At 42.3% G+C, this 14,775-nt stretch overlaps 1 protein-coding gene across 6 annotated transcripts in view; it reads right to left on the minus strand.

The window, feature by feature from the left end:
- The window catches only part of LOC147010825 (uncharacterized), a 110,172-nt gene that overhangs the window by 63,602 nt on the left and 31,795 nt on the right, over positions 1–14,775 (minus strand). The window contains exon 2 of one of the 6 annotated variants that reach the window (XR_015052460.1): positions 12,522–13,301. The exons of the other annotated variants lie outside the window; for them this stretch is intronic. The gene's annotated coding sequence lies outside the window, so the exon portion shown is untranslated. Of the gene's footprint in view, positions 1–12,521; positions 13,302–14,775 lie in introns of those variants that run through there. 6 annotated transcript variants of the gene reach the window in all.

Here is a 14,775-nt window from a genome sequence, read left to right on the forward strand (position 1 = left end):
ATGATATGACTAAGGAGTATAATGCCTTTGTACTTCCCTAGATCTTGAGCATCGCCCTTCCTCTTCCACATCAGCACAATTAGCCCTCTCCTCCAATCCTCCAGAATCGAACCCTCTTTCGTACAAACATTCAAGAGCCTCTACGTATAACTGACGTACAAAAGAGCCTCCGACTTCTCCCGCAGCAACAAGCATCTCTGTACATACCTCATCAATGCCTGATGCTCTTCCCATCTTCATTCTCTTTAATGCTGTCTGCACCTCCTCCTCCTCCGTGATCTCCACTAATAAGCCAGGAACTTTAGGCTCAATTATAGTAAAAACTGGAATTAGGATTGATATGCTAAAAGTCCTGGAATATCCGGCGTGTATTTCATGTCAAACTGCAGAGGACCCCTCGGGGTCCCCAGCATTGGGAGACTTCAGCGTTTCAAGAAGACCGGTGCATAGTATTGGAGTTACACTCTCTTAGTCAAATTCAGGTGCAATTATTTTGCGTTAGAGACGTTCATGATTCTGTCTGTGTACACGGAGATACCTTCCAGAGATAATCAGCTTGAATTATTTGTGGAGAGTTTATTCACATTATATACAAATTGAGAACACAACACAAATACAGACTTCAACATCTATTAGTTCACACCGAAGTTGTCCCAGTTTTATAAAATGACGGCAACGCCATTCATCATTTTCGACATAAGTCAACTGCTTCCACTTCCTGGGTGTTCAAACATGTCATACTGTGAGAGTGGCTGCACATTGCAGAACATTGCAGGCCAACCTTTCAGTAGCCACACAAAGCTTTGCATCCTTTATTGCAGTTGCAGCATATTAATTTAAGCAATTTTTCTGGTGATGCTTTGAGCTGCGTAGTTGTTAGTTTTAAACGTCCATTAACAACCTCCCATTCACAGTCGGTAGGGAGAATTTCATTCCCAGGCCACTCTTGTACTTGGAGATGAGCCTGGTGTGGCTCAATGGTTAAGGAGGTCGCTTGGGATACTTGGGGTCCTGAGTTCGAGCCCCGCTGGCTGCTGAGTTAGCATCAGGGGGGTTGACGCAGCCTGTCATCCTTCCGAAGGTCGGCAAAATGAGCACCAGTATACTGGTAATTATCCCTGCAGGGTCGAAGGCGACGAAAGGGTTGGCGTCAGGAAGGGCATCCGGCCATAAAAACATTGCCACAAGAAAGGGTACCATGATTGGAGCCCGCAAAAAGCTGACCCCTGCTCAGGGATAAAGGCTTTCAAATGGTGTGATGATGACTCTTGTACTTGGAGATATACCCAGAAGGAGTGTTGACGAGTGGCTGCACTCGTGGGAGGTAGACTGGCCAATTTGAATTGGTCCTCAGGCTTTGGCATGCCACTGTCTTGTCATAGAAGTAGCGTAAATTGTCCTGTGTGTCTTTGTTGCTTTTGTATAAAGCAAGAAAGTACTTCGTGCTGACTCTGGCCACTTCGTCACTGTCAAAAAGACCCACCTCCTCTGCAACACCACTTTTATTACGAAGTGCACTGAATGCCTTCTTTTTGCTTTTCCCCGAATGTTGCTGATGAAGTGTCACATGATGCGGAAATGACATGCAGAAAGAGAAGCCTCTCTTTCATTTCACCCAAGGATTATTGAAGCTTACGAACACGATGTAATTTATCCAGTGATTTACTGGTTCCAGGATTCAGAAGGTATATATTGTCATTCGAGGCTGCTCTTGATACTAGCATGAAGAACAAGTCCATGTCAGTACCAGCCAATAAAACAGCTTGTTCACCCCTAACAAAGTCCAATGAGGTAGAAATGAATAACGAGTCTGAATCTCCAATCGATTGTAGCACCCATAATCCAGCATTTTGGAGTTCAGTAGGACTTATATGGATGAGACAGGATTTATTTCTTGGATTTCCAAGAAAATTGTTGTGCCTACTGTTTTCAAAAAACACACATCGGCCAGATGTCTTCGCCGACCTGCATTTCTGCTCTTCCGATTTCGTTGTCGGATGCCCATCATAACCATCAAAGACAATCATAATGGATGTGCCATATTTCTTTTGTACATGTTTCATATACCTGTTGTACACCTCAGCAGAGGTTTCTGGATTTGGCCACGCAATAGCATGAATAAGGTATCCCCCATATAAAACAAACTGGGCACCTTCCTTGTTGTTTTCTTCACACAACACAAGAGATTCCATCACTTTGGCCAAATCAGACTTCACTGACTTTCTCATTGACACATCGTCAAAGAGAGAGGGAGGCCATGGAGTGAGTGCATACTGCATAAAATTTTCGGAGTTCTGAAGTTGAATTTAGGATGCAGACAGTTTTATTAAATAGTTGTTAAGTATTGACAACAATCTCTTGATTGTGGACCGTAATAGTGTTTTTCATCGAAGCAAGTGGCAAAACATTGTCATTGCATCGAAGTTTGACATCAGTAAAGTTGTTTCCAGTCATTTTCGCTATTGCCAACCACCCTATCTCAACAGCATCATAACAATTGATTGACTCATCAGCTGCAAGTCCAGAACTGGGAGAGGCAAGTTGATCTGCAGGTTGATTTCCGAATGGTGAATGTGACTGTAATCAGTGGAGGGAGTGTTGCAGATCACTCCTGTCGTGTCGTGATTCTCCTGTCCTGTCGTGTCACGAGATAGCCGTGAATCACGTAGCTCTACGTGCTGCGCTGAAGTGCAAGTCATAACTCCACAGAAAGTCTCCAGACTCTTAACATACTTCTCTAAGCTGAGGAGATGAGAGCACCCATAGCACAAGAGTGCTTTCAGTGGTTCCACAGCCAGCCTCAAACAAGTGAGCCAGCTGATTTCAATGATCTCATGAATACCTGTTCAATGATCATGTCTGACCACACCTTGCATCAAAATCTGTCAGTTTCATGGATCATGAAGTATCCATTTGTGGCTTGCTGCTCATACTCATCCTTGCTCATTTTGTCGCCAGTGCCTCTACCTGCTGGATGTACACACATGCCAACTGTGCATATGCGAGACGACCTACAGCATGGAAATGTGGCAGCATCTTCCTTATGCACTTGAGATGAAGATCCCAATTACCCATCCTCTCTAACCCAATGAACCAACACATTATATTTCTTTGTTCAAAATAGTTTACCCACAAGTTAGCAATTCAGCTCTTAGTTTGCTTAATCTTACACAGGTGCTGAAAGAGTTTACAAATCTCTGTTATGTCACTCTCCAGTGCTTCATCAATATCAACATTGTGCTCTAATAGATCATGGTGGAGCTTACTTGCTCAATCCTTTGCTGTGGCATCTATTGCATCTGAACTTTGAAACATCACGGTGGCTAAGACCTCCTGCGTCAGGAAGTGTGCGAGTAGAGCACTGGAGTAAGAAACCCCAGGGACCCCAGAGTCCGCGACCCAAGGAATCCCCTGCAGTTTGACATGAAGCACATGTCGGATATTCCAGGACTTTCAGTATATCAATACCCATGACAAACCTAACATACTCTGAAAGTTTCAGCTTTATGTGAATTGGTTCCAGGTATAATGCTAAAATTCCTGGCCTATAACTCCACTTTCCCCTTAACATAACGGGGAAGCTCCAGCTCGCCGTTGTTTCCTCCCCAGCTCAACAGCTCCTTGAAATATCCTTCCCATACCTTCAACACTGCACCCCTCTCTGTCACCATCCTTAACCACCCTCTCCCCCTTCACGTGATTACTATCTTCATCCCTGTCACAAGCCAATTTATAGATAATCTTCTTCGCACCATCCTCTTCCGACTTGAACACCTTCTCTTCCATATCATTCCTGACCTTATCGACCACTCCGCTTGCCGCTTTCTTATTTTGCCCACACAGGTGCAATAACCTTGCTTCCGGTTGTTCCTCTCTATCCTTGATCTTCTCTATCCTCTTCCAACCCACCTTCTCACCAACTGCCTTTACTACTTCCTCCGTCCACCATACTCGATTTCTGTCCCTCGACGACGTACCCTTTCCTGATATCCTTCCACACAAAACTTCTGCAATTCCCATAAACACCGCCGTACTTCTTTCACTCCTCCTCCAAACCTTTGGCTTCTTCACCAAGTTCCTCATAGTTGAAAATTAAAGTGAGTATTTTAAAGAAGCGGTGATTATCCAGACTCAGTGGCATCATGATGGTAGTGTCCTCATATTCTGGGAGGTCGGTGATTCAAACCCCGTCTGAGTCACACCAAAGGCTAAAAAAAATAAAATAAAATAAAAAGTATGTTCTGCGTTTTTGCTTAGTGCACAGCATTTGAAAAGTTTCATCCATCCATTGGGACCATACTCTGTGCAGAGTGTTGGTGCTGCCTAAGGAATCTCCTTCGCTATTGGGCGCAATCCTGGACAGGTCGCCACTCCGACACAGTATAACAGCAAGCTGGTACTCATTTTTGCCAATCTCAGAAGGACGACAACCCCACCTGGTATTAATTCAACAGCCATGGGGGATTTGAACTCAGGATCCGAGGTTCCTAAGCCCACCACTCTAACCATTAAGCCAACACCAAGCATGTTTGAAAAGTATAGAGCACATACCATGGGTTTGCAATCATATCACAGGTTTTAATGGGTTTATTGGCCTCCTGTATTGAAGTTCCTTGTAAGGGAACTCATATATTTATTTTTCAATGCAAAATCAAGGCTCTCATTTCCTATGCGAGTAAGGTAGTGGGGAATGTTACGGACAAAACAAGCAAGGGAATGAAGAACCAGGAAAACAGGAGGGGAGAAAACACGGTAACTTGCCAATAAGATGGTTGGGTTAGGTCGCGTTAATGGGCCAAAAATAATTGTGAGTAAGGATGGAGAATGACTCGAGATCGTGGTGCACAACTTGCGTGAATCTGTGGAGGGAAGAATGGGATTGAACAGCTTCAGGAAGGCTGTTCAATTATAATCTGGTTAAAGAGGAGTGGTAGGGGCATAGGAAATATGATTAATGAGTCGAGGAAAAATAATGTAATCAAATTTAAAATAGAGATAGTTATGCAGAAAAAGGAAGAGCAGAAGAATAGTAAGTACCTCAAAAGTTTAAAGGAAAAAAACAAAAACACGGAGTTTTCCTATATACACTAAAAGAAGTTGATGATCACGTAAGAGTGAGAGTTTCATATGAAAAACGATAAAGAGGTGTGTTAAAAGATAAATATGGAAAGAGGAGCAATTTTAATGAGTAACACAGAGGAGAAGTGATGAAGATTTGGAACCCCGAAAAATCAAAATAGCATGTGTGTCGACTGATGTCTTAAATATTCACAACACCAAGTTACCATTGGGATTGCGGTGTAAACATTTGATCAAAATACCTATGGTTTAGTGCTTACACTTACAGGTCAATCCATGGACCTCTCCCCCAAAAGTGGTACGAGTTAAGGATACTTGGAAAAAAATACATTAATCAACAATGTGGAAGTAGGTCGAGTGGTATCTCATTTGTGAAGACACTGGGCTGGCATCCCCGAGGTTTTGGGGTCAAATCAAGCTTCTTCTTCTTCTTGTTCATCTTGCGTATGGCAGCTTGGCTGCCAGGTACCTATCATTTTGTTGGGGCATGACTATGCCGCTGATGCTGTGCCCCTATACCAGTATATTGGTACTCATTTCACCAACCTCAGAAGGATGACAGGCTGAGTCAAACCACCTGGTGTTAATTCAGCAACCAACGGGGATAAAACTCAGGACCCTACGATCTCAAGCCAGCCACCCTAACGACAAAGCCAACACCAGGCTTAAATTCAGCTGAGAGCAGCAATATTAAGTATTTAAAGTCAAAGCTTCAGGAAATCAAGTTGGTCTCAGACCTGCCACATCACCGATGGATGTCGGTTAAAAACCCAGTCGGCTCATTAACGACCTTCAGGGTGGGACAATGTCCGTACCCAACCTGGTTTGGTGTCCGTGTGATGCCAATGCACTCTCAGCAGTTGACTATTATTCCCTTCCCTTGCCGCAGGAGATCATTCTGAATGATTGTGGGTCCGGCCCTTCTTCTGTACTTACAACATAAAAGTCTCCTCAAAAAGCTTCCTCAAAAGTGAAAGAAAAAGCAAATATCAAAAAAATGAGAGTGATCGAAAACTTGATCATCATCAAATTTTCCAAAAATTCACCACGAATCAGCAAATGCAAGTTCAGTGAGTTTTCCAGCAATTTGTTTCTGAAGGCAGTAACATCTTGTGCACGACTGGCTGAAACAAATTGTGACATCATAATAACCAACTGGAGACCTGCAATCACAAATGGGATCACATATGCAACATGGTTGCCTCTACAGCAGGGAATTCGCTGGAATCGCTGCACCGTGTGGACTTGATTTTGATGCTGATCGGAGCGAACAATGTCTGTTTTTGAAATTTCACTTTAAATCAAACAAATAAGGATGCTTCTCAGTGTCATCAAACCACCCAATAGAATGTCTACCACCAATGGTGCCAAACATATGTACACATCATCGATTCCTGTTTAATTGAAAGTTTGGAGCCGTCTGCACAAGCACTATTTTGCAGTTGTGGAGGGTTGAATTTACTGTCGACATAATTGCAAAATGAAACCAGGAGGGATGAGGAAGATGTAATATAGCCTATTGAGTAGGACATGGACCTGATTATTTAAATTAAACATTTCAGAAAAGCCTGGTCCCTCGAAAAAAAATTTTTTTTTTATAAGCCTGGTGTGTTGGCGCAGTGGTTAGGGCAGTGGCTTGGGATCTAAAAGGTCCTGAGTTCAAGCCCCGTTGGGCCACTGAATTAATACACCAGGAGGTTGACTCAGCCTGTCATCCTTCCGAGGTCGGCGAAATGAGTACCAGTATACTGGGCCGGTGTATACCCCGGTTAAAATAGGTGTACCATATCCCTGTGTCGTAAGAGGCGACCAGGGTTGCGTCAGGAAGGGCATCCGGCGTTAAACATGTGCCAAATCACAATGCGGATCATACGGATGATCCGCTGTGGCGACCCCGAAAGGGAGCAGCCGAAAGAAGAAGAAGAAGATTTCAGAAAAGTTGTGTGTGAAAATAAAGTAATTTCCCATTAATAAGGTGCATCGAGAGGTTTTGGAGACACCTCAGATGATGGATTAAAAATAAACTTCTTCTTCGAAGGCAACAATTTTTCCCACATTCTTGTGGGTTTGGCCAGGGGAAGCTTGGCACAAGCCTTTCACAAACCGGCTGGCCAGACCTGATGTTCGACAAAGGTTGGGGTAGGAATTAATTTGGTCAAGGTGTCGGCAATAGCTCACCTACTCTTCGCGAAGGACACCGTGGGATCTTTAACGTCCACCAACTGATGCCGGCAGAGGAGACATCCGTTTAACGTCCATCCAAAGACTGCACACAGATTGATGAATCACCCTGCCTGTGTAACAACAGTAGCTGGGCCGAGATTCAAACCCAGGCTCAACAGCTTAAAAGCAAGTGCGTGTACCTCTTGGCCATCCTGCCAGCCCAATTGATTAATAATTGTGTGTGAACAAATTTTTATGAAACTCAACCTACAGGGATGCTACCAATGACAAAGAAAATAATACGTTCATCTCACTTATCCTGAAAGTCCCACAAGGTAATGCAAAAACACCATGGTCTACATAATATGCTAAGGGCTTACTTTGAGAGCTGCATATTATGACAAAACGAGATAAACTGAAGCCCTGGGTTTGAATCTCAGCTCACCTTGCTGACTGAATGTGGTTTTGCAAAGGTTTTACAAACAAGAGTATACTGTATTTGCAAATGGTGTTGGCACAAGCCAGGGTGTTGCCTTTAGTGAAAGAAATAAAAATGGCTGGCCTTGACAGCTAAAGATGGCCGTTCACATTTGACATGCAAACTAGATGAAAGAAATTTGTTTATTGTGTAGGAACTGCTGTCTGAACAGCAACCACACTCAGAGATAGACTGAGCAGTGTAATCAAGTGTTAAGGTATACCCAAGAATATCAGAGCATTTGCTACCCACGGTTTAGGGCAGGAATTTAGAATTTGTTCAGGGTGCTGGAGATATCTTATCAAAAGACACCATGGGATCATTCATGTCCATCGGCTAAAGTTAGCAGAAAGAACACGTTTCAACATCCATCCGAGGGACGGAACACCTTGTGCCGCAATTTCCTGCCAGCGAAACACCAATCCGACGGTTTGGAGTTGGACTGAGAACCAAACTCACACCGGAAAGCTCGAAGGTACGTACGCTACCTCTCTACCATCCTGTTGGACAAACAAGAAATATTCGTATAAACAGAGGGGAATCGAAAAGGAATTTAGCTCTACCAAAGGTGCCAAGGTACGCAATCATAAGATGATAATATAGAAGTGTACGATCATTGTAGTAAGCAATGGTAAAGTAAATCAAATGGAATAAAGTCAATGTTTCCAACTGCTTTCTCTTATGATGGGTGATAGTCATAAGCTAGAAAAACTTTGAACAGCTGGGATGTACATTTTACACAATGTGTAATCAAATCAGAAAGTACGTTATTGGGAATGGCAAAGATTTTACCATTTTGGAGGTTAGCAAGATGGCCTAGAGGGTATGTACACTCGCCTCTAAGTTATCTAGCCTGGGTTTGAATCACCGCCCAGCTATTAACTGTCATTCCAGTGATTCACAGGCAGAGTGATTCGTCAACATGTGTGCCGTCCCATGGATAGACGTCGAACAGGGGATACCCATCTGCCATTAAAGATCCCACGGTGTCCTTCGCGAAGAGTAGGTTCGCTCTTGCCAGCACCATGGCCAAGTTCCTGCTCTAACCTTAGCTGAATGTCATGCCTGGCCAGCTGGTTCGTGAAAGACTTGGGCCAAGCTTCCCCTGGCCAGACCTACAAGAAGGTGGGAATAATTGTGGCCTTTAAAGAAGAAGAAGAAGAAGAAAGACTTCACCTTCTTCAAAATCATGTCATAATATTTTCTGTTTCCCAAAGGAAAATGATGACAGTTCTCTTTCCATAAAATCAGGTTGAGCAATCAAGGGATTTATTCAGTTCTTCATTAGTTTCTCTTTGGAAGCTCAATTTGATCAAAGACATAACTCATTCATTTGTTTGCAGCACGTGGCTGCTGGTTACATCATTGCTGCTGGTTTAGCTGTGTTGCTGAGCAGTGCACCATGTAGTTTTGAATTTGTTCAGGGTACTGGTGATAACTCACCTACTCTCCAGGAAACACACCGTAGGATATTTAATGTCCACCAACAACGCATCATGGCAAACAGTCCCTCCGGTTTAATGTCCCTCCGATGGACAGTGCACACATAGATGCATCATCCTGCATGTGAAACAACAAGGTCACAGTTTTATAGATAGGTCAAGGTTCTGACCCAGGGTCAACAGCTTAAAGATGAGTGCATCTCCCCAAGATACCTTGCCAGCCCAAACCGCATAATGTAAATAAATGATTTATCCAGAGTAGCCTGACATCAAGTCTACTCTTCAGTAAAACACTGTTGGATCTTTATCAGTCTAAAACATGTTCGAGCATACATAACAGCATTCCTAATGCCCCCGAGAATGAAGAATATCCGATTCCAATATTGTGGAATTGCTCGAGATCTGTTTGTCTACTCAAAGTATCTGCGGCCACGGGCATTCAACGCGGGTCGTCATTTTGATCGCTCCTAGTTGTCTGTTACCATTACAGTATATTGCGATGCATGTGCTGCCAAAACAATATCACTTATCGCTCATCAAAACCATTTGGGGGGAAGGGTCAGGGAGATAGTGCTATTCTCAACTCAAGGGACAACCATAACAACTAAATTTTCAAAATCAATTGCAACAGTAATGAAGAAAAACAATATTTTCTGAGTTTATGAAAGTATATATAGAGGATCTTTGCGACTAGTTGAGAGAGCATGTCAAGACAAGTGTTCAGAAATGAGAATGAAAGAAGGGTGGGGATGAGGAAATGGGAAAGTGGAAGGGGGCAGGGGCGGAGCGGCGAACTGAACTCGACGCCCCTGGGTTCAGAGGCAGACATCCCGCCACGGCGCCAGGCGACCGATAAGCAGACATGGCAGACACTTGTCGGTAGCGTCCATGGGTGGTCAGGCACCCACGTAAAAAAGGAAAATACAACAGAAATGTCACTAAAGTTTGACTGTGTTGCAACATCGAAAAAATAAACAGGCAGAATAAACACCACAATGATCACAAAAATGAGAAAAGTGGTTGGATTTTTTTTTAAACCCCTATTCAGGACAGTTGCGTTGGAAAAAAACCCATCAAACTTAGGATATGTTGAGAGGTAGCTGGAAATATTTTTCCCCCCAATTAAACGATGAAGATGCGTCACATTTCCGGATCAACCACAGTTGGTTCCGTGTGACTAAAGTATCCCCACGATGAATAAGAAAACCGATTCAAACACCGTACCGCAAGTGGTAAGGTATTGTGAACGAGTGCTTTCTCCGTTAATGAAGAGAGGAATGAAGTTTACTTTCGGTCTGAAACATTACCCATCTTTAAAAGGTTGTTGCACAAATCTTTTGATAATCTCAAGTCCCAACTACCATGACAGTTCAACTTACAATCCACTTTTATTCAGCCACATCATTTCCAACAAACATAAAGCTAAAATTAGGGTGTTTCTTATCGAGTAGGTCAAATTTATCAGAGATAACTTTAGCAAAGCAGTCACTGTAACAAAAGTGGTAACATAACAGATGGCTGCGTGAGCAAAGGTCAAAGGAATAAATCAAATGTAAATATTTTATAATCAAATTGGACAAACTAATGCATCTATATAGAAGCCATTCATGATTGATGTAACTCTGCACTTACACACATGTAAGAAAGTGCAACCTCGCTGATCTTTTTGGAAGAATTGCATGCCATTTGACTTGTCAAAAATAACAATTTTATTAATATTATTATTGCTGGTGGGGCATGCTTATAGATTGCAAGCAACTACTGGGGTGAATCATATGTGTGAACGTAATAAATATCAGCTTTTTTATATTTTATGACGTGCATTGGAATTAAGAATTACAAGATTGCAATTGCATTGCAAGAATTGGTGATTGGAATGAGCTCTTTATTTTAAAGTTTTTTTTTTTCTATAAACTGTCGAGGTTCGTATGAGAGCAAACACACAGAAATGCACAGCAAGGGGAGCAGGAGACAAGAAAGGTGGGAGAGAGTTTATAGCTATCGTAATTTTTAATGGAAATACAGCTAAGGTTATAAAATAAGACACATGTTAGCATTGTCAAGCAACCAGTTTGAGTGTTAGCCCCATTGTCTTGGGTCACATGACCTGCATTGAGCAGACTGAGGATGCACTGTCCAACTTTTATTCGCGGATATTTTCGTTTATGGAAATTTTCCGACAGTTTTGATTTTTCTTTTCCTGAGATATTGGCTCCGAGTTACATCAGTATGTAAACTTTCAGCTTTCTACCCCACCTCAAAGGAACTAAACATTTCTTCATTTTTTTCAGTGAGTAGTTGGATATATATATATATATATATATATATATATATATATATATATATATATATATATATATATATATATATATATATATATATATATATATATATATATATATATATTCTTCTTCTTTCGGCTGCTCCCGTTAGGGATCGCCACAGCGGATCATCCGTATGATCCGCATAGTGATTTGGCACAGGTTTTATGCCGGATGCCCTTCCTGACGCAACCCTGGTCGCCTCTTACGACACAGGGATATGGTACACCTATTTTAACCTGGGCATACACCGGGCCCAGTACACTGGTACTCACTTTGCCGACCTTAGAAGGATGACAGGCTGAGTCAACCTCCTGGTGTGTATTAATTCAAGCGGCCAACGGGGCTTGAACTCAGGACCTTTTGGATCCCAAGCTGCTACCCTAACCACTACGCCAACACCAGGCTGGATATATATATATATATATATATATATATATATATATATATATATATATATATATATATATATATATGAAATTACTATTATTTCAGATACGACGTGTCCTTAGAACATGCACTTTTTGTCAGTCAAACCTTTTGAAATCCAATTATGCTTCATTTATTTGTTTTTATTTTACAAAGAACAGAACATAATCCTCAAGTGTGAAAACTTATTTTAAAGATAAATGAAATTGCTTGACCACGTGAGCTATTTTGGAGATAAAGGAAGAAGAACACGCTCTTTGGTATGGTGTGAAGATGAGATTGGGAGGGGGAGGGGCAGTGACTATTGGAAAGAAGCTTACACAGGTGGTATTGACACTTCATTGGTGAGATGTACAAATTGCATACGGGTCATGTTAATGGCCAATAACACTTCATAGCACAAATGATAACATAAGAATCTGGTCATGGAGGAGGTGAACCTCGTGGCTCAGCACTAACACCCTGCAAATATGAAAAGGGGCCATTTGCACTCTATGTACACAGGCCAGGTTCAGCAGTTTGGCTGCATTATCTAATTGATCATGTTCTGTCCATGAAAAAAATTAGCTGCATAAGGTGGGAGGCCACAAAAAGAGGGCATGGAGAATAGAGGTTTTACAGTATTTCATTTATTGCATAGGTACATAAAAAACTTGGAAATTAGGTCGTGGCAACATCTGTGCAAGGGAACTTTCTTTTTTGTCAACACAATAGCAATGCTGTCATAGTGGTGATGGAAATCGGGTGCTTTAAACCAGTATCTGAATTTTATTCTTCAATGAATCAACTGTCAAGCAATCATGACTTATTTTGTAAAGTTAATGATGTGCAAAACGTTGAATGAAAATGTCATTATTGCTATTGTAATTGCATCATTAAAAAAACACAAATTTGTTTGGCTCAAACTTGAGCATCGCTGCTTCGTAGATGATTGTACGATATAGAAAACAAATAAATTAACAATCAAAGATCATCAAGGTAACACTTTTCTCATCTACTGATGCATAACATAGCAGCATTACCCCATCTGTGCACAACAACATCAGTGCAGAGAGAAACAAAAAGTCCTTTAAAAGGGTGAGGTCAACCACCTCTCCACTGCATAATCACCATCGACTTATCTCCTCTCAAAGCCCATACTGCTGGACAGCAAGCGTCTCCCTGAGCGCCTCCGCCCCTTCGACCATCTTGAACGCCCATTCTTCGCATTTCTGTGCCCGTCAGAGGAGATAAGAGGAGCCCATCGGTCATCCCTTGGTCTGCCGGCCCTCTCCGGTCGGCCCCGTAGGGTCGCCTTTTCACGAAAACTTCTCGGTGCCTCCCAGGGGTCACAATGACAGTCGCTGTTATGTGCGAGGCGACGGGTTCATCAGCAAGGAAACTGGTATTCTGGTGGTTCAATCGCCATACTTTATGGTCAACAAAATGGGGAAAATCGTAATATACAATCCTTTGATAGTTTGGCTCAACATGAGGACATCCAATAAAGACTAAACAAAGTAAAACTTGGTTTGGATTTTTCTCAGGCATCAAAGAGCAGTCAAGCCAAAGGAAGTACGAACAAGACGAAGCAGCCATCTTGGAACGAAAACCCCATCCTTAACTACATGATAACGAGGTTGCCATAAATTCTATCTTGCAATGCTTTAGAACGAAATCACCCTAATGGCGATATTAAAAAGTTTTCTCATCATTCTTAAACAGGTACGTTGATCATGTCAAAAACCAAAAATATTACAATAGCCTGGGATAAAGAGGAACACAAAAGTTTAGGATTCCTTTTGGGGTTTGACCATCTGCTATCCCACATCCTTCATCCCATCCAGAAGTGCTTGAGCCCATAATCTTGATAGAGCACAGGGGTGCTCATGACAACTTATGATATTCAAGGCTGAAATTAATCCTGCACAGTTGCCACTCTGAACTACAGGGTGTTACATTTTCTGTCGAGTAGCTGTGGGAATCGAACTCAAACCAGTGAAGGCAATACAGCAAGGCTTTACCCGCTCCACCGCCGAGCTGCTCTATCCCTCCCTTCTAGCCTGTCTACAAATGACGATCCTTTCCACCGTGTCATTTCCTCGTTTCTGTTACGACATTTCGAGAAGCCTGTGATGATACAAAGTGCATTAAAAATGGTAAATTGCTATTTCAAAAATCGACGTTAAACATCATTACAGCTTGGAAATATTACATGCACGATACTCATAAAATTAAAAATGTAAGCTTAAAAAATGAAAATTGTTTCACTGTGTTTAGAATGCGAAATTTTAATTATTTGTCATAATAGCTGGTCGATTCTTGTGCATCCAGGTTCAAAGCTAGGATTTTTTAAAGCAAGTTGTACTTCGCGTCACGCTTGTAAGAAAGCTGTGCTGTTCCCAATATTGATCTTATCCAGATTCATGATAGTCACCATTCGAACTCAATAATCACTAGAGTCGAGATTTCATGAAACGCTAAAATTATCCCTGACACTGTACATGTGACATGTTCCTCACTGTCCGACAAGTCTGGTTGGACCAAAAGCTGTTTGAAGGTCCCTTGGCGGCAGAGTCAGAGTCAGAGCTGAAGTCTCGACTAGGATTTGAAAGGCCACGCGCAACACTGCTGGTCGAGGCTTTGACAATGCTATTGCACTGCTTGCTCTGCGGTACAGTAGTGCATAGCTGTCAGAGCCCTGACCCGCAGCAGGAAATGCCTCGCTATGCCAATGAATGCTCAGCCACCATCGGTCCACTCCTCGTCGACTTCCGCCATGTGACTTATTCCACATCCGGTGGCTCCATAAGCTGTCACCACATATTCGACGCCAGCTTGTCTGACACCAGTGTGTTCCTCAACCACCTTTATGTGTTCAATT

The sequence above is a fragment of the Eptatretus burgeri genome, chromosome 16 (genome assembly GCF_056783735.1).
Source record: "Eptatretus burgeri isolate ZD-2024b chromosome 16, Ebu_testis_v1, whole genome shotgun sequence".
In the NCBI taxonomy this organism is placed as follows: Eukaryota; Metazoa; Chordata; class Myxini; order Myxiniformes; family Myxinidae; genus Eptatretus; species Eptatretus burgeri.